Source organism: Capricornis sumatraensis, chromosome 9, assembly GCF_032405125.1.
Source record: "Capricornis sumatraensis isolate serow.1 chromosome 9, serow.2, whole genome shotgun sequence".
Taxonomy (NCBI): Eukaryota; Metazoa; Chordata; class Mammalia; order Artiodactyla; family Bovidae; genus Capricornis; species Capricornis sumatraensis.
The window spans coordinates 108434760-108458666 of NC_091077.1; positions in this window are offsets into that span (position 1 = coordinate 108434760).

Genomic DNA, 23907 nt, shown 5'->3' on the forward strand with positions numbered 1-23907 from the left:
ACCCAACTGGAACAAAAAATATTACTCAGTAACAAATAAGTGATAGCATCCATTGGAAAAGAGACGTGGTGTGCTGAAGAATGTTCAGATCTTAGGTTAAATAATAAGAATGAAATGATTTTGGTTAGAGGTTTTGGAAAAAAATTATAACTATGTGCTCCAGCATATTTAAGAATATTGTACATATTGTATTTTCTTGGTCAAAGTAGAATCTATTGATTTGGTGTAGTTAGAAGGAATTTTTTTTTTCTGAGAAAGAACATGCGTTGATCAAGATATTTAAACATTAAGTCAAGGTGAATGTGTGCAAATGGTGCGGCACTTATCACAAAAGCATGGGGATTACTGGGGCGGACGTTGAGGAGCTCGGGCAGGGGCATAGTAGGAAATCAAATGTCGAAGGTTTGGTGGGTGGAGGACGGAAACACGAGGAGCCGGCATGCTGAGCGCTGGCGTGCTGACGGGCGCTCAGGTTGTCTGCATGTCTTGCTGCTGTAAACAGAGCTGCAGTGAACAGTGGGCGCATGTGGCTTTTCAGGTTATCGTTTTCTCCAGATAATATGCCCCAAAGTGGGATTGCTGGATCATATGACAGTTCTGTTTCTAGTTTTCTGAGGAACCTCCATACCATTCTCCGTTGTGGCCCCATTTATATTCCCGCGAACAGTGTGAGAGGGCTCCCTTTCCTCCACATCCTCTCAAGCGTTCATTGCTTGTGGCCTTTCTGACGATGGCCTTTCTGGCCAGTGGGCGGCGCTCTCTCATTGTCTTCACCTGCACTTCTCTGCTAAGCAGTGATGCTGAGTCTTTCCATGCGCTTTTGGGCCTGTATTTGGAGAAATGTCTGTCTGCACCTTCTGCCCATGTTTTGACCGAGTAGTCTGGTTTTTCTGACATAGAACTGCATGAGCTGTTTGTATATTTTGGAGACTAGTACCTTTTTGATCACTTTATTTGCAAATGTTTTCTCCATTCTGTGGCTTGTCTTTTCATTTGTTTATGGTGGTGCATACATTGAGGAGCCAGAATCTTGATAAGTGAGCCAATAAGCAGAAAGAGCAAGACCGAGTTAAGAAGTCAAGCTTCTTTTAAAAGAATACATGGCCATGATGTGATGGACTGAATAAAACTGAAGTGGCCATTCTCCCCATCTCAGTAATATGAACTTCCATCTTAGTTAATCCAGGTTGCTTGAACAAAGTACTGTAGACCCGGGGACTTAAACAGCAGACATTTTTTCTCCCATTCTGGAGGCTGGGAAATCCCAGACTAAAGCGCCAGCAGACTCAGTTCTCGGTGAGAACCTGCTTCCTGGCTTGCTTGCTGCCAGCTGCCTTCTCACTGGGTCCTCGTACAATGGGGAGAGAGCTCAGGTCTTTCTTTCTCCTTTTGAAGCCCACCCTGTGGGCCCCACACTCATGACCTCATCCAAACCCAGTTGTCTCCCAAAGACCCCATCTCCAAATTAGGTGACTTCAACATATGAATCTGTGAGATGCAAATTCAGCCCATAACAATTGCACTAACTGCTTTTGTTTCAGCGATCTAACTTGGAGTCACTGTCAATTACTGCATTTCTATGACTATATCTAGAAAAGGTTTGTTGCCCCTGATATCACATTTTCTCTCTTTCGGTAACAGTGAGATATCTGATATTTAAAGGTGCGTTGTTCAATCCCCAGATATCTTGTGATTTTCTGGATAATTTTCTCGTTGATTTCGAGTTAATTCTATTTTGTAGTTAAGACCATACTTTGACTAATTTCACTTTTTAAAATTTGCATTGCAGAACATGGTCTATTTTGAGGAATGTTCCATGTGTGCTTGCAAAAAAAAAAATGTGTATTCTGCTATAATTGGGTAGAATGCTCTAGAAATATCAGCTAGGTGAAGTTGATTAGTAGTGTTCTCCAGATCTCCTATATGCTTACTGACTTCCTGTCTACTTGTTATAGCGACGGCAAAAAGACAAGTGCTGATGTATTCAGCTATAGTTCTGGATTTGTCTTTTTCTTTCAGCTTCATCAGATTTTGCCTCATATATTTTGTAGCTTTGTTATTAGGCATATAAATATTCAGTTCTTCCTGAAGTATTGACCTCTTTGTCATTATATTATATGTCTCTTTGTTCTGGGTAATAGTTCTTTTTCAGCTATTTTTAAAATTTTTTAAATATTATTTATTTTTAATTATGAAAATATTATAATACATTCACAGGAGACTTGGAAAATACAGAACAAAGTTACATATAGTTCCACTGTATATGGCAATTATTTAAGTCGATAAATTAAGATTTTTAGTTAGTTGGAGTTTCAATATCAAACTCGCAGAAATTAATAGCATGAGTGCACAGAGAAGGAGAAGAATATAGCAGACCTGAAAAGCATTATGAACCAATTGGACGTAATTAAGATTTATACAGTTTTCACACAATAGTAAGGTACAAATTCTATTCAAGTTCCCACAGGCTATAAACTAAGAAACACCAGGGCAAATCCAGAGACAGGAGGCCAGGCACGCCTGCTGCTGTTAATACAGCTGCTTCAGCTTTCTTTTGATTAATACTTACTTGGTAATATCTTTTCTCCATTTTTGCTTTTATTTTTAACCTATGTTTTTATAACTAAAATTGATTTACCATAGATAGCATATAATTGTAACTTGCCTTTTTAATCTGTTGCAACAATTTTTTAACTTTTAATTCATGTTTTTAAACTGCTGCTGCTACTGCTAAGTCGCTTCAGTCGTGTCCAACTCTGTGCAACCCCATAGTTGGCAGCCCACCAGGCTCCGCCGCCCCTGGGATTCTCCAGGCAAGAACAGTGGAGTGGGTTGCCATTTCCTTCTCCAATGCATGAAAGTGAAACATGAAAGTGAAGTCGCTCAGTTGTGTCCAACTCTTCGCGACCCCACGGACCGTAGCCTTCCAGGCTCCTCTGTCCATGGGTTTTCCAGGCAAGAGTACTGGAGTGGGTGCCATTGCCTTCTCCGGTGTTTTTAGACAGGTTACATTTAATGTAATTACTGATATGTTTGGATTAAAGACTACTATCCATTAAGCTGTTTTTTGTTACATCTATTCTTTGTTCTTTTTCCTTCCTTTTCTGCCTTGTTTTAAATTTTTTAAATGTTTCTATTTTATCACAATTAGATAATCTTTATACCCCTTTTTAATATTTTGATGGTTGCCCTTGCCCTAGAATTTACAATATACATCAAATAACTTATTACCACTCGACAATTTTAAAAAGCTTTTGTAACAGTGTATTGTCAATTCCTTACTTTCATTTTCTGTGCTAAGACAAGGCAACCTTTGTCTTCTTGTGGAGGACAGTAGAGTCTGAGATTAAAAAAATAAAAATGTTTAGGGCTGGAAATAGACACATCTCTCCTGCTGGGCTTAGTGTGGTGTGTGTCTCTGTGTGGACGGAGTGGTAGGGTCCTAATTGTTAGGGATCTAACTGGAGTTTGGAGTAGTTGCTGTGATCACTCAGCATAAGATAGACTTCAGATCATCGATGTTACTTCTGCTTAGCGTGTGGGCTGGTTCACCAGGCTCTTCTTCACCGTCAGCTCCATCTTCAACCTCAAGCCCTCCCCTTGTTCTGTGTCTCGGGGGGGATCTCTGCGTGTCCTGGCCCCTCCGCCAGCAGCCAGGCACTGTTACCAGTTACTCGGTGCTGATTAGCCTGGGAGCGCCTCTGCAAGCAGCCAGGCACCATTACCAGTTACTCGGTGCTGATTAGCCTGGGAGAAGGGCGACATTTCTGCTGTCCTGTGCATGTCTCAGCCTTAGTCACGGCGTTCCTGAGTCACGCGCATAGGTTTTTCTCGGTGATTCTGCCCCAATCCCAGCTGTAGACCTGGACTCCTTATTCTGATGGAAAAGGCCTTGCTCCTTTCTCTCAGAATCAGTGAGTTTTCACCAGTGCCCGAAGGGCATCATAGGCTTCCCTGGTGGCCCCAAAGATAAAGAACTCGCCTGTAATGTGGGAGACCTGACTTTGATTCCTGAGTCAGGAAGATCCCCTGGAGAAGGACAAGGCAACCCACTCCAGTGTTCTGGCCTGGAGAATCGCCTGGACAGAGGAGCCTGGCGGGCAACAGTCCATGTGGTCACAAAGAATCAGACAGGACTGAGCGACTGACACCTTCAGTTTCAGGGCATCGGGTTTCGCTTCCCTCCCTCCAAGGATTTAAGCCTTCTGTTTCACAGAAGACACGGGGAGAATGGTCTGTGCTCCCCTCCCGTGCTGTCGCCGCTTCAAGCCTGCAACACAAGGAAGACATGTTTAGGGTTGTTGCTGATCTTTTGGGTTAGTTCCTGCTTCTTGGCAGATGAACCTGAGAAGGGTGTAAGTTCTGTGTTTGTGTCCCAGGGTTCACATTCTTTTGTCAGCCCAAAGCTAGTCTTCAGTGCGCTATTAAAATATTAAGTTGAATTCTTACCTGTGACAGCTTCTCTCCCAGGAAAGCAAGTTCTCATGTCCTAATTCTCCTTAGATGCACTTCTGTCAGGTTCTAGGTTAACTGGTAATGATCAGTTCTCTGCTGGGCTCAAGAAAGTGATGAGTTTTGGATTGTTTGGCCTTTCTGCCATGGCCGCTGCTATCATTAAGTGCAGGAGCGATGCTCTTCATGGCATTCTACGGCTGCATCCTGAGCAGTACCAGAACCCACAGGTGTTAGCTGGGCAGGTAAGCAGCTGGCACCAAGGCTCCATTTCCTGGCCTCTCCGATGGCTAACACTTCCAGCAAACATTTCTAAAGTGCGAGGGAGCCCACCCTTCTGCATCCTGTTCCGTGTCCACTGACTCAGATACGGGTGTGAAATCTGAAGCTGAAGCAACCCCCTTGCATCATGAAGTGAGTTTAGGAGAAGAGGCCACACGCCTGGTAGCACCTCAGTACAGAAGAGGCCCCAGTCAAGCACTCGGCGGCCGACGCAAACACGCTCTGGAGAGAGAGCACCATCAGATAGCTTCAGGTGTGTTTAATTTGCTGGACAGCCTCTGACTACTGCAAGTAGTGCCCACTTGCAAGTTTCATCAGCACTCATAGCAAGTTTGAACGAGTGGCATCACGATGCGGCACGTGTGCAGGCGCCAGCCCGCCGGTTAGTGTGTCTGCGACTGTAGGCTTCTCCCCTCTCGCTCCCTCACCCTTTAGCACCCGGCTCCTAGCTTGGGGGCTCACACGTGTATTCAATATGGCACTCACCATGTATCCAAAGATGAAACACGCAGGCATACCAACTGACCGAGACTTCTCCATTCTGTGAATCTGCCTGCCTAGCTCTGTTATGCTCTTTTATGTAATCATGGCTTATAGGCACCTCTTTAGCTGGACCACTGAACCCCACCTTCAATCTTCAGTGGGAGATACATAGTTAGCAGAATGAATTATTCTTCTTCTGGTTTTTCCTCTCTTAGGAATGTAAGAAGGGCTGAAAAGGCAAGAACATATCTACAGGGGAGAGGAAAAAAATAATCAGGGAACTGAAAAAGCTCATAACAGGAAAAAATGGCCTCTGACAACTAAAAGGTGGCTCAAGGTCATCTGCTGGGGTAACTCTTTAACTCTTTGCTCCTGTGTTTGTTGAATATTGGGCCATAAAATAGATCTTGGAAGAAATAGCTTCTTTTCTTTCCCAGAAGGTTACTGTCTTCCAGTTATTTATATATCCCAAGCTGAAGAGGAAAGCAATAAGACAGCTTTGCTATCGGTCACTGGACCGCAGAGCAAACGCTCCGAGCTCTCCCATGTAGCCGAACGTGGCCTGAGCACACTGGTGCCATCGTGGATAAACTCTAAGTTCCTTAAGACCAGAATCTATGCCATCTGCTTAAATCTCAAATGTCACACCATAAAGGACATAATATGGAAGAGCTGCTGTTACTGCAAAAATACCAGAATCTAACGGCTTGAGGGGTTTCACTAGAGTCCAAGAAAACTGTACTGAGAAAAATGCCTCTCAGGTAAGAAGCAAAGAAAAGACATGTTTCTCTTGTCCGTGCGTTATTAGAATTTGTCTGGCCTCCTCAGTACATCAGCACTAATGACGCTGAAGTCCATGAAAGATAATTGCCTTGAGTCATTCTCTAGCCACAGAGAAGGTAAGATTAATAAAGAACATTTGTTATAATTTTGAAACCAATTTATGTAATGGAACTCATAATAAATAACCACATTTAACACAAGCATTCATCAAAGCCAATTTATACGTCAGTTTGTTCACTATGTGTTAAACCAACCATTTATAAGAATAAGTTGGTTTTCCTTTTGTGTCCCCTTTTCTCTCTATTAAAGTAAAAATTGTTGTTGGATATGGTGATTTTTTTGCGTTCATAGAAGCAGCATTGATAGTGATATACGTTGACTTCTCAGCTGTTTCTACATGATATATAATTTTGCACAGCATGTTGCTTCTGTCTGAACCAAGAGGAAATTATTGTTTTAAAAATATAAAACTATTATTGATAGTCTCTTCTCTTCTCAATAACTTGCCACCTCAGGTGAGCATAGTTCCCTGTAGGAAAGGCTGGGGATTTCCTCAGACTGTCAGTTTTTACAGAAAAGGGAACAGGTTCAGTCTAGTAAATGAAATTCACAAATTACCTCCAAGCATCTCATTAAACCCATTTTTAAGTTGCCTTATTCCCAAGCTTCAACTAACATCAGTACCTGTTCCTGTACTTTTTTAAACTGAAGTGTAGTTGATATACAATGCTGTTTTAGTTTCAGGTCTACAACATAATGGTTCAGGTTTTTTTTTTTTTTTCAGATTATATTCCATTATAGGGTAAGATATAGGGTATAACTCCTGTGCTACACAATAAATCCTTGTTGCCTATCTGTTTATGTATGGACGTAAATTTGACCATAGATAGCTTTTCCTGTTTTTCCCATACCCATAATTTAATAGATAGCTTTTCCTGTTTTTCCCATACCCATAATTTAATAGATAGCTTTTCCTGTTTTTCCTAAATTCCTAATGTGGCCCTCCCCCCTCCTTACCCTTTGGTAGCCACAAGTTTGGTTTCTATCTCTGAGTCAGTTTCTGTTTTATGTCAGGTTCATTTGTATTATTTTTAAGATTCTGTATGTGAGATCTTACAGTATTTGTCTTTCTCTGACTTATTTCAGTAACCGTACTACTCCCTAGGTCCATCCACATTGCTAAAAATGGCTAGATAATATTCCAGTGTGTGTGTGTGTGTGTGTATATATATACACACAATCACATATCTATATACACAACCACGTCTATATGGGTGCATATGTATACACACAATCACATATCTATATATACAACCACGTCTATATGGGTACATACGTATACACACAATCACATATGTATATATACAACCACGTCTATATGGGTGCGTATGTATAGTGCGTCCGTATTTTTGTATATGTGTCTATATGCATGTATATACACATACACCCACCACATATGCATACACACATATGCACACTACACACGTATATATACAGATACTCCATCTCTATCCATACTGCACATACATATACACACACACGCAGGTGCACACATGCACACAGCTACATCCACATAGATGTGTATATAGCCACACAGACACATATATATACAACCACATATACACACAGCATCTAGTCATGCATATGTGTGAATAGACACGTGCGCACACCACGCCCACACCACATCTTCTTAAGCCGGCTGTCTGTTGGCGGGCACCTGGGTGGCTTCCACGCTTCAGTTACTGTGGACACTGCCCTATAAACACTGGGGTGCGTGTGTCTTTTTGAATTAGTGCCTCTGTATACTCTGGATATAAACCTAGAAGTGGAACTGCTGGGTAGTGTGCTGAGTCTTCTTGGTTTTTTAATAAGCTCCATAGTGATTTCTGCAGTGATGGCGTAGATCTGCATTCCCACCAGCAATGCAGGAGGGGTTCCCTTTTCCCCAGATCCTCCCCAGCGCTTATTATTCGTAGACTTTTTGACATTCTGAGATAGGTATGAAGTGATACCTCATTGTGGTTTTGATTCACATTCTCTAGTAATTAGAATGTTGAGCATCTTTCTTGAGCCTGTTGGCCATCTGTCTGTCTCATGTGGTAAAATGTTCAACTCTTCTGCCTGAGTTTTGATTGAATAACTTCTTTTTTTTTTTTAATATTGAGTTGTATGAACTATTTGTGAATTTTGGATATTAACCACTTGTCAGTTACATCATTTGCAAATATTTTCTGCCATTCTGTAGGTTATCTTTCTGTTCTCTTGATAGCTTCCTTTGCTATGGAAAGCTTTTAAGTTTAATTAGATCCCCTTTGCTCATTTGCTCTTGTTTCACCTTTCCCTTTTTCCCTACCCACCGCTACTGCTAGAATAGGGGTTTCCCAGACGGCACTAGTGGTGAAGAATCCGCATACAACGCACCAGACCTAAGAGATGCAGGTTTTGTTCCTGCTTTGGGGCGATTCCCTGGAGTGGGAAATAACAACCCGCTCCAGTGTTCTTGCCTGGAAAACTCCATGGACAGAGGAGCCTGGAGGGCTGCAGTCCATGGGGTTGCAAAGAGCTGGACACGACTTGGCAGCTAAACAACTCAGGCTGACACTAAAAATTTACCATTGAAATTGTTACTAAGGTATGTAACAAACTTCTGTAAGAAAAAGACCCAGTTCATAAATGATTGGTGGTTCCCATTGTGGTGGGCTGAATATCCCCCCCTTCCTCCGCCGCCCCCGTTAAGATATCTATATTCTAATTCAGTGATTCTAGCCCCTTGAGACTGATTTTGGTCTTCTGACTTCCAGAAGTGTAGCATAATAAATCTGTGTTGTTTCAAGCCACTACATTTTTTGTAATTTGTTATAGTAGCAGCAAGACACTGAGTATCTGTGAAGCCAGAATAAGCACTTATGAAAATTTCCTCATAGAACATAGAGACATCTCTTTAAGAAAATTGACAAAAACAGAAATCAAAAGACACTTAAATCAGTGGAAAGTTATTTGAAAACGCAAAGACTTTGCATCATCAAGAGGTCACGTCAGTTTTTCTTTAGTATAATTCATGTTCTTTACTAGACAAAATTGCAACACACGTCTAACACAAAAGAATGCCCACCTGCGAAGGCGAGCGTGTTTATCCTGCAATCGCTGTTTTATGTCTTTGAACAAGGACCGTGTATCTCCCTTCAGAGATGCGAAGCATTCCTGTGATGTCAGTCCATCGGGTAGAGACTTATCACCTATAAATGCTACTTGGGACGAAAGTCCCTATTTGAAGAACATGCTTGCTGAGGTTTCCGGTACTTGCTGCTGCCATTATGAAGATGGCAGCCACAGCGAGGGTAACAAATGAGAGGTCTCTCTTTCCTTCTACCCGCTTTTTTCAACCTTGGAAACCTATCTGTACCATGAGTGTAATGCCTGAATATTCAAAAAAGTCTTCTCTGAATGATTCTGCTTTATGAACATGCTTTCCTAAGAGATATAATGCTAGTCTTTGAGAAACTGAATTCAGTACATTGCAGTCTGATTTCCACCCAAATATGCCATATAATGTCAGATTCTGCCTGTTGCTTTCCACTCTGGCTCTCACAGTAACTGAACTACAATCACTTCTTCTTTGCTAAGATTTTCTTTTTTGTTAGTCTTATTTCCCTCCAAAGAGATAAAGTTCCTTAAAGATACAGATGGTATATTCTTAAGAAGTACTCTATAAATGTATAATCAGTTAAAAATAGACTCTGTTTTATCTGAACCAAAGTTATAACTGTGATTTTGTTTGGGATGGGTCATTAATCATTCATTTAGCCTAATGATATGGAGGTTAAGTGGCTGAAACAAGTGACATCTTCTGGGTTAGCTGTCATGACATTGTTTTTCTTCTGGATTTATGTTAATTATTTTTACTTTTATCCCTCAGGAAATGGATTTTACTGTAGTAAACAATAACTTATTCTAAAAATAAGCCTTATTCTCCCTTGAGAAGGAATGGATGTGTACTGTTCTTCTTAATCCTTATTTCCATGCTATTGTGGCACAAAGCTGGCATGCCGCCTTCTAACACAATGCCTTCTGAGAGTCACGGGCCCCAGACAGGTCCTGTGGGCGTCCGGGGAAGCTGAGGTTGGAGACTGCGAGTAGAAGCTGCGGCTCTTGCCACAGAGCCCACGGCCTGCCCTGCTTCTTGCTCCAGACAAGACAGGACAGGTCACTTCACATCCCTGAGCCCCGATGCCACATACCAGTTACCGTGGTTAGGTCTGGTTGTGAGCTGCATGGTTTCTGAGGTTGTGAAAATAGAAGACATGATAGTCTCTGAATGTCCACATGATGGAAAGCCCATGTCTACGTACCCACATGGCTCTGTGGATCATGAATAAATAAGTGTGCAAACAAATGATAAAAACAGCAACAGAAGCCGCCTGACTCTGGTGCTGGCAGTAACAATACTGGCTTTGGTGTGGCAGAAGCAGCGTCTCAGTGCACGCCATGCAGTTTGGACCATAAAGAATGCTGAGTGCCGGAGATTGATGCTTTGGAACTGTGGCGTTCGGAAGACTCTTGAGAGTCCTTTGGACTGTCAATCTTAAAGGAATTCAGTCCTGAATATTCATTGGAAGGACCGATGCTAACGCTGAAACTCCAATCTTTTGTCCATCTGATGTGAAGAACTGACTCATTGGAAAAGACTTTCGTTTTAATTAACTGTATTTTTTTAATGAACTAATTTCTTTTTAGTTGAAGGCTAATTGCTTACTAGTATTGTGTTGGTTTCCACCAAACATCAGCATGACTCAGCCATAGGTGTATCCATGTCTCCTCCCACTCGAACCTCCGTCCCACCGCCCTCCCCATCCCACCCCTCTAGGTTGTGACCCAGCCCCGGCTTAAGTTCCCTCAGTCAGTCATTTAGCAAAGTCAACGTGGGGTGTATCTCTGCAGGCTCAGACTAAAGACTGTTTCTTTAGCCCTCCAAAAATTCTGTGAGCTACCTACATCCTTTAATCAATCCCATTCTGCTTAATTTGGCAGCTCCTGTGGTCTGCCATGAAGAACCCTGAATAATACATCATTTAATCCAGAAAAGAAAAAAGAGCTTACACAGCACAAAGAAAGGGAAGACAATTACTACAAGAATTAAGCTTTTTTTGACAGTTGATTTTCTTCCGAGCACAGCCATTAATTCTACTGTCAGTAGGAATAAAGATACTTCCTGAGGAAGGCGCAACGCTGAATCCCTGTAAACTGGACAATGGCGCCTCGCAAATGAGAATGACCCTTCAGAGTGCCTCGCTTCCTGTCTCCTAACCGTGCTCCAGACTTGTCTCAAAACTTCAGTAAAATAAGCTTGTTTGTTTGTTTGTTTTTGAGTTACAGAAAACCTCCTTAATCTTTTGGGGAGATAATGAGTTCACAGAAAATCTGAAATGTTTGGACTGATTGACTTAAACACTGTTGTGGATCGGGGGGGGGGGGGTTTGGATAAATTTTGTTAAGAAAATAATGGGGCATAAAGAAAAGAAAAGATTAAGTTCTTTCTGTCTCAATCCCATTGAGAACAATAGTAGTAGTAGTTCAGTCGCTCAGGCGTGTCCGACTCTTTGTGACCCCATGGACCGCAGCACGCCAGGTCTCCCTGTCCATCACCGACTCCCAGAGTCCACCCAAACTCATGTCCATTGAGTCAGTGATGCCATCCAACCATCTCATCCTCAGCCATCCCCTTCTCCTCCTGCCCTCAATGTTTCCCAGCATAAGGGTCTTCTCAAATGAGTCAGTTCTTCTCATCAGGTGGCAAAGTATTGGAGCTTCAGCTTCAGCATCAGTCCTTCCAATGAATATTCAAGACTGATTTCTTTTAGGATGGACTAGATTGATCTCCTTGCAGTCCAAGGGATTCTCAAGAGTCTTCCCAACACCACAGCTCAGAAACAACAGTTCTTCACCGCTCAGCTTTCTTGATAGACCAAATCTCACATTTATACTTGACTACTGGAAAAACCATGGCTTTGACTAGATGACCTTTGTTGGCAAATTAATGTATCTGCTTTTTAATACACTGTCTAGGTTGGTCATAGCTTTTCTTCCAAGGAGCACGCATCTTTTAATTTCATAGCTGCAGTCACCATCTGCAGTGATTTTGGAGCCCCCCACCCAAATAAAGTCTGTCGCTGTTTCCATTGTTTCCCCATCTATTTGCCATGAAGTGATGGGACCAGATGCCATGATCTTAGTTTTCTGAATGTTGAGTTTTAAGCCAGCTTTTCACTCTCCTCTTTCACTTTCATCAAGAGGCTCTTTAGTTCCTCTTCACTTTCTGCCATAAGGGTGGTGTCATGTGCGTATCTGAGGTTATTGGTATTTCTCCCAGCAATCTTGATTCCAGCTTGTGCTTCATCCAGCCTGGCACTTTGCATGATGTACTCTGCACATAAGTTAAATAAGCAGTGTGACAACATACAGCCTTGACATACTTCTTTCCCAATTTGGAACCAGTCAGTTTTTCCATGTTTTGTTCCAACTCTTGCTTCCTGACCTGCATACAGATTTCTGAGGAGGCAGGTCAGGTGGTCTGGTATTCCCATCTCTTTAAGAATTTTCAACAGTTTGTTGTGATCCACACAGTTAAAGGCTTTGGGACAGTTAATAAAGCAGAAGTAGATGTTTTCCTGAAATTCTCTTGCCTTTTTGATGATCCAACAAATGTTGGCAATTTGATCTCTGGTTCCCCTGCCTTTTCTAAATCCAGTTTGAACATCTGGAAGTTCATGGTTCACGTACTGTTGAAGCTTGGCTTGGAGAATTTTGAACATTACTTTGCTAGCATGTGAAATGAGTGCAATTGTGTGGTAGTTTGAGCATTCTTTGGGAGTGGAATCAAAACCGATATTTTCCAGTCCTGTGGCCACTGATGAATTTTCCAAATTTGCTGACATATTGAGTACAGCTCTTTCACAGCATCATCTCTCAGGATTTGAAATAGCTCAACTGGAATTCTATCACCTCCACTAGCTTTGTTTGTAGTGATGCTTCCTAAGGCCCACTTGACTTTGCATTCCAGCATGTCTGTCTCTAGGTCAGTGAACACACCGTTGTGATTATCTACATTGTGAAGATCTTTTTCGTACAGTTCTTCTGTGTATTCTTGCCACCTCTTGTTAATACCTTCTGCTTCTGTTAGGTCCAGACCATTTCTGTCCTTTATTGAGCCCATCTTTGCATGAAATGTTCCCTTGGTATCGCTAATTTTCTTAAAGAGATCTCTAATCTTTCCCATTCTGTTGTTTTCCTCTATTTCTTTGCACTGATCACTGAGGAAGGCTTTCTCATCTCTCCTTGCTCTTGTTTGGAACTCTGGGTATATCTTTGCGAAAACCAGACAGCATATTTCCCACAGGCACTGCTTTACCCGCGCAGGGCTGATGTCGGCTTTGCCAGAATCCCCTTTAGCTGCGTCTTCACCCCAGCACTTCCCAGATCTCTGTGCTGCGCAGGCTGCCATCCATCTCTGTGAGAACCCTTGTCAGACTCGGTACCCTAGGCCGGCCTCCAGCGGTGTGGCCCTCACTGCCAACCAACCACAGCGCCCTCTGCTTCCTCCTTCACCCCATCCCCAGAGATAACACCAGTGGTCTGTCCAGACCCTGTCACGCCTGTCCATCTCCCCCACAATGCCCACTGCATCCTTCCTCCAGCACCAGTCTGACCTCCTCACTGCTCACCCAAAAGCCACCTCCACGCTGTCATGAGGCCATCCACCCTACCCCTCACGCCCTGCAGTTCCTCCATTGCTCTTCTTTTCCGGCCACTAGCGAGGGACGATGGGCTCGGGACATGTGCGCCCTTCTTGATTTCCAGCAGCCCCTATATCAGTCCAGGTCAATACGGTCAACCACGTTCTTTCCATGCAAGTGCAGGTTCGAGACAGACTCCTTCCTCTGACCACACGGCTGCATCTGGACCTGCCTCTCTAGACTCTCTGGAGCCACTGACGAGTTACGTGTGCACTCCCAGTCAAGCGTCAGCCTCTTCCCAAACGCCCTACATTCAGCGACACTGATGTTTAATCGGCGCATATTTACCAGACAGCCTTTTGTAAAAACCACTAAGTTGTGAACTTGGTGGGAGTGGAAGCAGGAACACACTCACACACACACACACACACTCACACACACACACTCACACACACACACACAGACTCACACACACACACTCACACACGCATACACAGACTCACACACACACAGACTCACACACACACAGACTCACACACACACAGACTCACACACACACAGACTCACACACACACAGACTCACACACACATACACAGACTCACACACACACAGACTCACACACACACATACATTCACACATACCCAGACTCACACACACACACTCTCACACACACACACACACACACACACACACACACACACACACGCCCTGACCTCAAGTCCCTGGCATGCATTGCTATACAGGAGAATTGCTTTATGTGCCTATGACCTGCCTCCCTTAACCCTGTGCTGTGATCTATGCTAAATACTGACCACCTGTTTAGAACTATTCTCATCCCATCTGTCATCTCTCAGTCATTCTGCTTCAGGTCAGATGTACAATTTAGAATCGGACAGACTTAAGATCAAGTCTAGACTGTTCCACTTATAAAATGTACAATATTGAGCCAATAATTTAATTTCTCAAATGTAAAAATAGAAGTAACATACCATGATTTAGCTGACATTTTGATGTGAGAATTAAAATTTAAATGAGACAGTGAGCATATTACTTGCCATATTACCACTATATGCTCACATATACAACATTATTTTTCTGTATTAATAAGAAATCAGATCTATTCTCCTAGAGCTGGTATATTTTACCTAAGTAATAAAAGCCTTCCCTGGTCACCTATTTACCTAGCAGTAAAGAATCCCCCAAATCACTACAGATGGTGATTGCAGCCATGAAATTAAAAAACACTTAGTCTTTGGAAGGAAAGTTATGACCAACCTAGACAGCATATTAAAAAGCAGAGACATTACTTTGTCAACAAAGGTCCATCTAGCCAAGGCTATGGTTTTTCTAGTGGTCATGTGTGGATGTGAGAGTTGGACTATAAACAAAGCTGAACACCAAAGAATTGATGCTTTTAAACTGTGGTGTTGAAGAAGACTCTTGAGAGTCCCTTGGACAGCAAGGAGATCCAACCAGTCCATCCTAAAGGAAGTCAGTCCTGAATATTCATTGGAAGGAGTGATGTTGAAGCTGAAACTCCAATACTCTGGCCACTTGATGCAAAGATCTGACTCATTTGAAAAGACCCTGATGCTGGGAAAGACTGAAGTGGGAGGAGAAGGGGACGACTGAGGATGAGATGGCTGGATGGCATCACTGACTCGATGGACGTGAGTCCGAGTGAACTCCGGGAGTTGCTGATGGACAGGGAGGCCCGGTGAGCTGCAGTCCCTGGGGTCACAAAGAGTCAGAGACGACAGAGCGACTGAACTGAACTGAACTGAAAGAACTCACCTGCCGTGCAGGAGACGCAGGTTTGCTCCCTCGGTCAGGAAGGTCCCCTGGAATAAGAAACTGTGAACCTACCTCAGTATTCTCACCTGGAAAATCCCAATCCATGGAGTCACAAAAAAGTCAGGCACAACTAGGTTACTAAGTAACGACAGAAGCCTGATAGCACAGGGTCAATCATGATGAGAAGCAGATAAGATTCAGGCACCGCCCAGTGCATCGTGAGCAGAAGTCAAACCAGCAGATTCTTCCACTTGCATCTCGCATCTTTCTGAAATCCGAATCAATTAGGCTTATTTTGAATGTCGGCATGCAGGATGCCTGGGGCACAAGGAATGAACCACTTAAAACCAGTAAATACTGCGGTGGCATCTATCAGAACAGAACTTCCCAAGAGTCAGCAGACTCCCCTACGTTCTCAGACACACTTAGACCTGTGGGACACATCTCTTGAGACGGTCACTGTGTATCATACTGGTTGATTTCCTGCTGTATTATTTTGTTTTCTCAATTACTTTAATCTAGAGGCTAAGTAAATTGGATTGCTTCTCTGTCCTTTGCAATCATCAGGATGCAGGAATCCACTCTGTCATCTCACCTGCCACTTACAATCCTTTCCCTCAAACCAGCGTATGTGAAGAGCCATTTACTGTCTCAGCATCTGGGAGCCCCGTGTCACAGCAGAGAAATATCTGCCGTCTCTTGCTGCTGTTGGCTGTAAATGAGGCGGATGTATTCTGGAAACTACCCGTCCGAAGCCACTGTAGTTTAACTAACATCTGAACAGCGATGCCAGTCTTACTTGCTTCTTTGCAGAGCCTCACTGGCAGGACAGTGGTTCATTTTTCTGGGCAACCCATGTAGTAAAATGCAGTTATCTAAAAGCAACTTGACGTGGACACAACATCCTTTTTCAACTTTTGGGAATTCCAAGATCTGGGATGAGTAACTTCATAAATTTAGAGTGTCAATATATACTTTTTGAATTATTTCTAGGATATATAATGAGATAATCAAACCACTTACTGGCTCAGATATGGTTCACCAGTCTGGCCTGAAGAAATGCGTCAGAATGCACCCCCAGAGCTGCTAGCAGAAAATTTCCTCTCTCGGCTTATTCGCCATCACTTGCTGGGCCGGCAGGACCCATCAGGACACCCTCAAGGATGTATTCCATGACTGCGGCGGCTTGTTCTAGTTGATGAACTTAGTTTCTAAAAATATTTTGTTCACTTAAATATTGTGTTCAGTAAGTGTTATATTGTTGCTGTTTAGTCCCTAAGACATGTCTGACCCCATGGACTGCAGTCCACCAGGCTCCTCTGTCCATAGGAATTCCCAGGCTAAGATACTGGCGTGAGTAGCCATTTCCTTCCTCAGATGATCTGCCCTCAACTTGGGGATAGCACCCAGGTCTCCTGGACTGGCAGGTGGATTCTTTACCACTGAGCCTCTGGGAAGCCCCAGTAAGCGTTTTACATTCCTTAAACCTATATGGATTACCGCAGCCCTAGTATAGCCCAGCAGAGAAGGAAATGGCAACCCACTCCAGTATTCTTGCCTGGAGAACCCCAGGGACAGAGGAGCCTGGTGGGCTGCCGTCTATGGGGTGGCACAGAGTTGGACACAACCGAAGCGATTTAGCAACTGCATAGCCCAGGAATAGAATGCATACTTGTTTTCTTGGCCTGACCCATTTTTTTTTTTTAATCAAGTTAGTTACCAATATATAATAAGCAGGTGACGGCACATTAAAGAAAGATACTGATAATTCTCCCAACTTAAAAAATTCAGGAATGTTGCCCCGTGTAAAGGGTGTGTGTTCACCGTTTCCTGAGTCTTGATGACCCTATTATTTCTCTGAAAAGGAAAGTGAGCTTCAGCAGCCATTCCTCACTACACTGGCCTTGGTGTTTTCTTTAGAATCCAGCAGCACGTCTCTGGACGCGTCTGTACCCGAAGTGGAAACTGGAAAGAAAGACAGGGAAGCCACAGTAACGTGGGCAGGGTTGTTTGTTCCCGGAGGTGAGTGTGTATAGGATGGCTCGTTCGCATCACTGCTCATCCTCCACAGATATTTCAGCTGGGGATCCCTTACCTAAACCCCTCTGGATGCAACAACACCAGACTTGCTCTAGTGACCCGTCGCTTTCTCCGCATCTATCACAGGTGCTTGAAATTGTGTCCTGAGTCTTTTATATATCGTTGCAGTGCTAGAAAGTGTCAGCTTCTACTTAAACAGCCCTTTCAGAACTTTAAATAATGAAATACTGTTTGTACTCTTAGGAAAGTGGAGGAATATTTTGGAGTAGCTAGTTTCTCTTAAAATCACCTACCACCTCACTAACTTGGGACACCGGTATGAGTTGGTGTTCTTTGGTTGCAAACCGTAAAAACAAAGCCTGGGTAATTAAACTAAAGTGAGCTTACTAGAAGGGTTTGCAACGGCACTGTGATAGTAATGGCACTGAGCGGACTGAAGAGGGCCGGGTCTGGCAGGTCAGCTTAGCAGAGCTGGATGGCAGGAGTGAGTGACAGTTTTATCAACATGCTGCTGATGACAGGTAACATCTCTGAAAGGCTGTGATTTTTATTCTTCTATCCATTAACTCAAGACCCAAAGTTCAGACGGCCAGATGGCCTGAAGTGAACGAAGCTTGTCCCCGAGGGAGGTCAGGGTACCTTGATGGACAGTCGCACCAAAACCAGGAACAGTGGAGCAAAGATGATTTTGCAAAAGAAAATCCAAATGCCCGTGACCAGGAAAAAAAGAGAATGGTTTCCCAAATACGGGAAAAGCCCACTACAGGCTCTGTTCACTGTAAGCTGGCGGATAGCTTCGAATGTCTTTAAAATTTGCAATGTTTTGTTGTAAAGAAAGAATCAGACGACTCACTTTACGCTTTGACACATTGTGCACGTGATTTGTATTTCCGGTCTTATATTTTTCTTCATAGAAAATCCCCCAAATTGAATAAGCTTTATGGCTCACATCCCTGGATCCCTCTTGAAAGAATTAAAACACTTCAGAGGGCAGTTCTTTTCGATCAAGGGATCATTTAGGCAGCACAAGGTGAATCCTACATGGCGTCTGTGTCAGACACATTCTCTTACTCGTCTCTTGCCCTCTCCGCTCCCTTCCATCCCTCTCTTTTCACTCAAGACAAAGAAATAGCGAGAAGGGGAAGAGATCATATAACCGAGCAGAGCAGAGTCAGCAAGCAAGGAAGAGGCGTGTTGGGGTGAAGATCTGGGGAGGACAGCACAGACAGATAAACAGCTGTGAGGTGTACGTTAAGCCTCCAGCAGACGTAGAGGCTGAAATAATCTCTTACAGTTCGCTGTGTTCCGTGATGGAAATATAAAGATGGCAGGTGGCAGCGGGCTGGGGAGGGGGGCAGCGGGGTAGAGAGGGCTGGGGAGAGGGAGGTGAGGGCGTGGTCGAGGTGCGAGACCCGCTGGAAAGGAGGCTGAGAAGCGCTGTCCCCAGCCCGCAGCCCACGCACGCTGCGGTCTTGTAACTGAGTCTCCCTTGCCCTGCTAGCTCCCAGGCGGAGGACTTGCTTAAAGGGATAGCCTTGTCCCAGATCAACACACTCCCCACCGCTCACACTTTTTTCCTTACCCCCACCCTGCTCACACAACTGAGTCTGTTTAGAGATCTCTTCTGCTCCCCCAAGCTGCTTGTGGAATATTTCCCACCCACCAGAGGATCTGTTCATTGCAATCTAGCAGATGACGTCCACGGTCTTAAATTCTGCAACCTTTTGATAAAGAAACAGAAGATGATTCACCTCGTGCTTTTGACGCCTTCTCCACAGACTCCGCCTTCGTGGATATAAAGACATGTACTGACAGCCTGGCTTCTTACACAGGTTCTGAGGCCCCCGTGTGAATAGAAAAGGATCAGTCTTGGTACTTCAGGACCCGAGAAAATTGCAAGTAATAAATCTCTTAGATTGTGAGCAGAATTAGAAAGCCTACTTAAACTACTATAAGGCAGAGAAATAAATCTAAGTGTTAAAATATTTTTGACAGTTTTGCCTCAATATGAATGGCCCTCTTTACCATTACCCTCAGCTAGATAAAACCTACTAATCTATGGTGGCCTTGGGACAGAACACTCGTTTTCCCCACAGGATTTTCTGGGATAACTAAGGATGCCCCATATTCTTGTTTTGATCAGTAGCTTCAGCTATCCACAGATTGTCAGAAGCTAAAACGATTGCTTGGCAGAGAGCTGCCAGCGACCATTCACAGCTCAGGAGATTTAAAACTGATATCAGAGGATACCTAAAGCTTGTGAGCTGCAGACTTGCTACAAAGGCTTGTTAAAAGCAGAGGAATTATTTATGCCGGAGGGAAGAATTACAGTAGGAACACAGAGGGATTTGAGCTAATGAATTCAAAACCGAGCTGAATTTTGTATATTCTAGGAACCTCTATTTTTTAATGTAATCCAAAAGCCTTTGAAAACAGTAAACTGGAAATATTCCATGTGCAGCTTGGGCCTGTCAAGGGGACCTGACGGGATCTCTAAACTGACTCTCCGTGGTGTATGGAGCAGGAAGGGAGTGACGGGTAGGTGGGAGGAGGGAGAGTGTGATCAGAAAGGACCTTTACGGAGGGCCTCACGGACTCACCTTGTGTCTGTCTTCCATGGAGTGTTAGCTCCCAGACCAGAGATCAAACCCACAGCCCCCGCTTTGGGAGTGACGAATCGAGAGAAATGAAAGTCTGAGGCAGAAAGCATGTTTTATGGCCAAAAATTAACAAAAAATATCCATCCACAGATCACAAATTTAACAAATGCCAAGTAACAGACTCCAAGTAGAATAAAGAAATTGATACCTAGGCATATCAGAGTCAAGTTGCTGAAAAAGCGAAAAAGAAAGACAATCTTAAATCACGGGGAGAAAGACGCATTCTATACAAAGGAATAACTGTCAAAACGATAGCTCCCTTCTCATCAAAAACAGTGCAGGGAAAACGATGGTGGGATGACTGACTCATCCAAATATCGGTGAGGATGTGTAGCAAATGGAGCCTTTATACACTGCTGGGGTAGGTGTGAAACGACACACCAGCTATGAAAATCTTCAAGTTTTTTGTACACAGCTCAACTTTTATTTATCTTTGACCTAGACAATATACTAGGGCTTCCCAGGTGGCTCTGTGGGTAAAGAACCCACCTCCATTGCAGGAGACGCTAGAGATATGGGTTCGATCCCTGGGTCGGGAAGATCCCCTGGAGGAGGGCATGGCAACCCACTCCAGTATTCTTATCTGGAGAATCCCACCAACAGAGGAGCCTGGCGGGCTACAGTCCACGAGTTGCACAGAGTTGGACACGACTGAAGCGCATGAGCACAGGAATATACTACTAGCTGTCCAGCTGGAGAAATGGAAACATCTGTCCACAGCACGTCCTGTACGATAACGTCGATTGCCAAAACTGGAAGCGGTGATCAATAGGGAAATGGATAAATAAACTCTTGTTATGGTCTCGTAACAAGTAGAGCAGAACCTTGAGAAACAGACATCTGAGTCAGTCCCCTCTGGGCCAGCTGAACCCCAGATGACCTTCGGCTACAAGCACATGGCAAACGAGTTGTTTTAAACCACTGAGTTCTGAGACAATGCCATGCAACCCTACTGTAGCAACAGCTCACTAATAAACTAAGTAGCAAAATGCTACCCTTGCTTCTGCCCGCGCGTGTCTTCCTGTGAAGCGCTGTAATCCCCTCGGTCTGTACTTTGCAAGCAAACAGGAAGTTGTAGACATTCCTCCAATAACGAAAGCTCGTCTCCCTAGCATCCAGTTTAGGGTCTGCGGGTCTGTTCCTGCCTCTTCCTGCATACAAGGCTGACTTGTCTAAGTGCCAAATCATCGTGGAATCTTTCTGAAGGGATTTTAACTAGCAATGAAAGCCAGTTTACACAGAGCCAGCAATGCACACAGTGACCAGTCGGTGGTGAGCAGCTATGACCCGTTTACGTGTGCACCCACGCTGACAGCCAGCTCACAACTGCTGCTTGGTTGACGGTCGCTGTGAAGCACCATCAGTTAGAGGAGATAGTCTAATTTCACGATATTAAAACGTAAGGTGTGCTCCTTAGAATCGATGGAAAATGATACATTTCCAGTCACCGCATTCACAGTCTGAGGTGTTGATGCTGGAGTGAGGCTTCTTTTTCTGGAAGAGGTCCATTCTTCTCAAAGTGCCTGATTTTAAGAAGGTTTGAGAGATAATCGTCTCTGTCACTTTTCATCCCTCTGTCTGTTGAATGTCTTTCAGCCCCTACTGTGCACTTTCTCTTTCAGGCTTTTGCTCTCTGGTTGTAACTGAAGGATTTGGAATCAATTTATGGTGCGTGCACCCATTTATAAACAAGGCAAGAAGACCCCGCACTTTAGGCTGCACAAGCAAACACTGCTGTGGTCCTCAGGCCAACATCTTCTCTATGGGGCAAGGAGTTGATTGGACTAAAGGGCTGTGGCCCCCTGAAGTCCAGACCACTTCCCCAATTATATCATGCTTCAAGCCTGGGGAGGGTGGCCCATGTCTGCAGCTGCTGGCCTGAGGAGTAAGCAAAGGGGGTCAGTGTGCAAGGGTGCATACATGTGGAGCTTGATGATGTGACTGACAAAATGTGCATTAGGCCTCGGGCAGCGCAAGTCAGTGCAAGTCGAAAAAGCAAGCGCGTTCCAGAAAAGCTTCTACCACTGCTCTATTGACTACACCAAAGCCTTTAACTGTGTGGGCCACCACAAACTGTGGACAATTCTGAAAGAGATGGGAATACCAGACCACCTGACCTGCCTCTTGAGAAACCTATATGCAGGTCAGGAAGCAACAGTTAGAACTGGACATGGAACAACAGGCTGGTTCCAAACAGGAAAAGGAATACGTCAAGGCTGTATACTGTCACCCTGCTTATTTAACTTACATGCAGAGTACCTCATGAGAAACGCTGGGCTGGATGAAGCACAAGCTGGAATCAAGATTGCTGGGAGAAATATCAGTTACCTCAGATATGCAGATGACACCACCCTTATGATAAAAAGTGAAGAAGAAGTAAAGCACCTCTTGATGAAAGTGAAAGAGGAGAGTGAAAAAGTTGGCTTAAAGCTCAACATTCAGAAAACTAAGATCATGGCATCTGGTCCCATCACTTCATGGCGAATAGATGGGGAAACAGTGGAAACAGTGGCAGACTTTATTTTTGGGGGTTCCAAAATCACTGCAGATGGTGACTGCAGCCATGAAATTAAAAGACGCTTACTCTTTGAAAGAAAAGTTGTGACCAACCTAGACAGCATATTAAAAATCAGAGATATTACTTTGCCAACAAAGGTCCGTCCAGTCAAGGCTATGGTTTTTCCAGTGGTCATGTATGGATGTGAGATGGGACTCAGACAAGGAAAGCTCAAGGGCCCTAAAAATGACAGAATCAAAAATTTATTCACACTACACTCAATGTACAAAAAATTAACTTTTTATTTTTTCATAACTAATCTTGTTTTCCCTAGCCTGTATTCACTTAGGTGGCAAAAGATGGAAGCTTTAGAATTTCCATGTGAAGGTGGGTGACTTGGTTTCTTTAGGCAGTGTTGACAAATACATGTTTGAGCCCTCTCTTCCCAATCCCTTTCTAATAATAATAACCACTGACAAGTTTGAGGTCTGTGTGTCAAGGGCTGTGTTAGGATTTTCATGAGTTCAAAGCCATTTAATCCTCAGGGTGAGATGGGCATTACTATTATTACATCTCAAGTACAGAGCAGTTAATTAACTTGTTCAGATTTGCATAGCTAGAAAGCAGAGAGGCCGAAAATAAGAACCAAGGTAGCCTGACTCCGGAATTCACAGACTTTCCTCACCATGGTGCTGCTCTGCCTCTTGGGCGACATCTGCAGACACGGTTTCCTGGGACACGAAGTTAGCATCTTTTCTGAAAGCCTCCCAGCCTACAGGAACCCTTCCCTCCCTCTCCAGCCCCTCACAGAAAAGAGGAAGGAGGTGTCTGTCCAGCCCCCTCCTTGCAGAAGCTGCAATGGCACGCCTGGGCCGTGCTGGATAAAGAGGATGAGGCATCTTCCCGAGGGCCCGCATCCTCCCGTCCAGCCCAGGGCAGCTCGCCCTGGCGCCCAGGGCTCTCTCCGTGCCCCTCCTGCACATTCACGTCAGGACACCTCCCCACAGAAGAAACAAGGACCCCTGCATTGACCTCTTCTCGTGTCAATGCGTCTCTTTTTCTTCCCACCTTTTCCGGGATCGATGGTGCACGTCTCCTTCCTTCCTTTTTCTATCAGTAAGAGGCATCCCCTTTCTTTCTCCTTCTTGATTTGATATTCAGCACGTTGTATATAGTGGCAGACA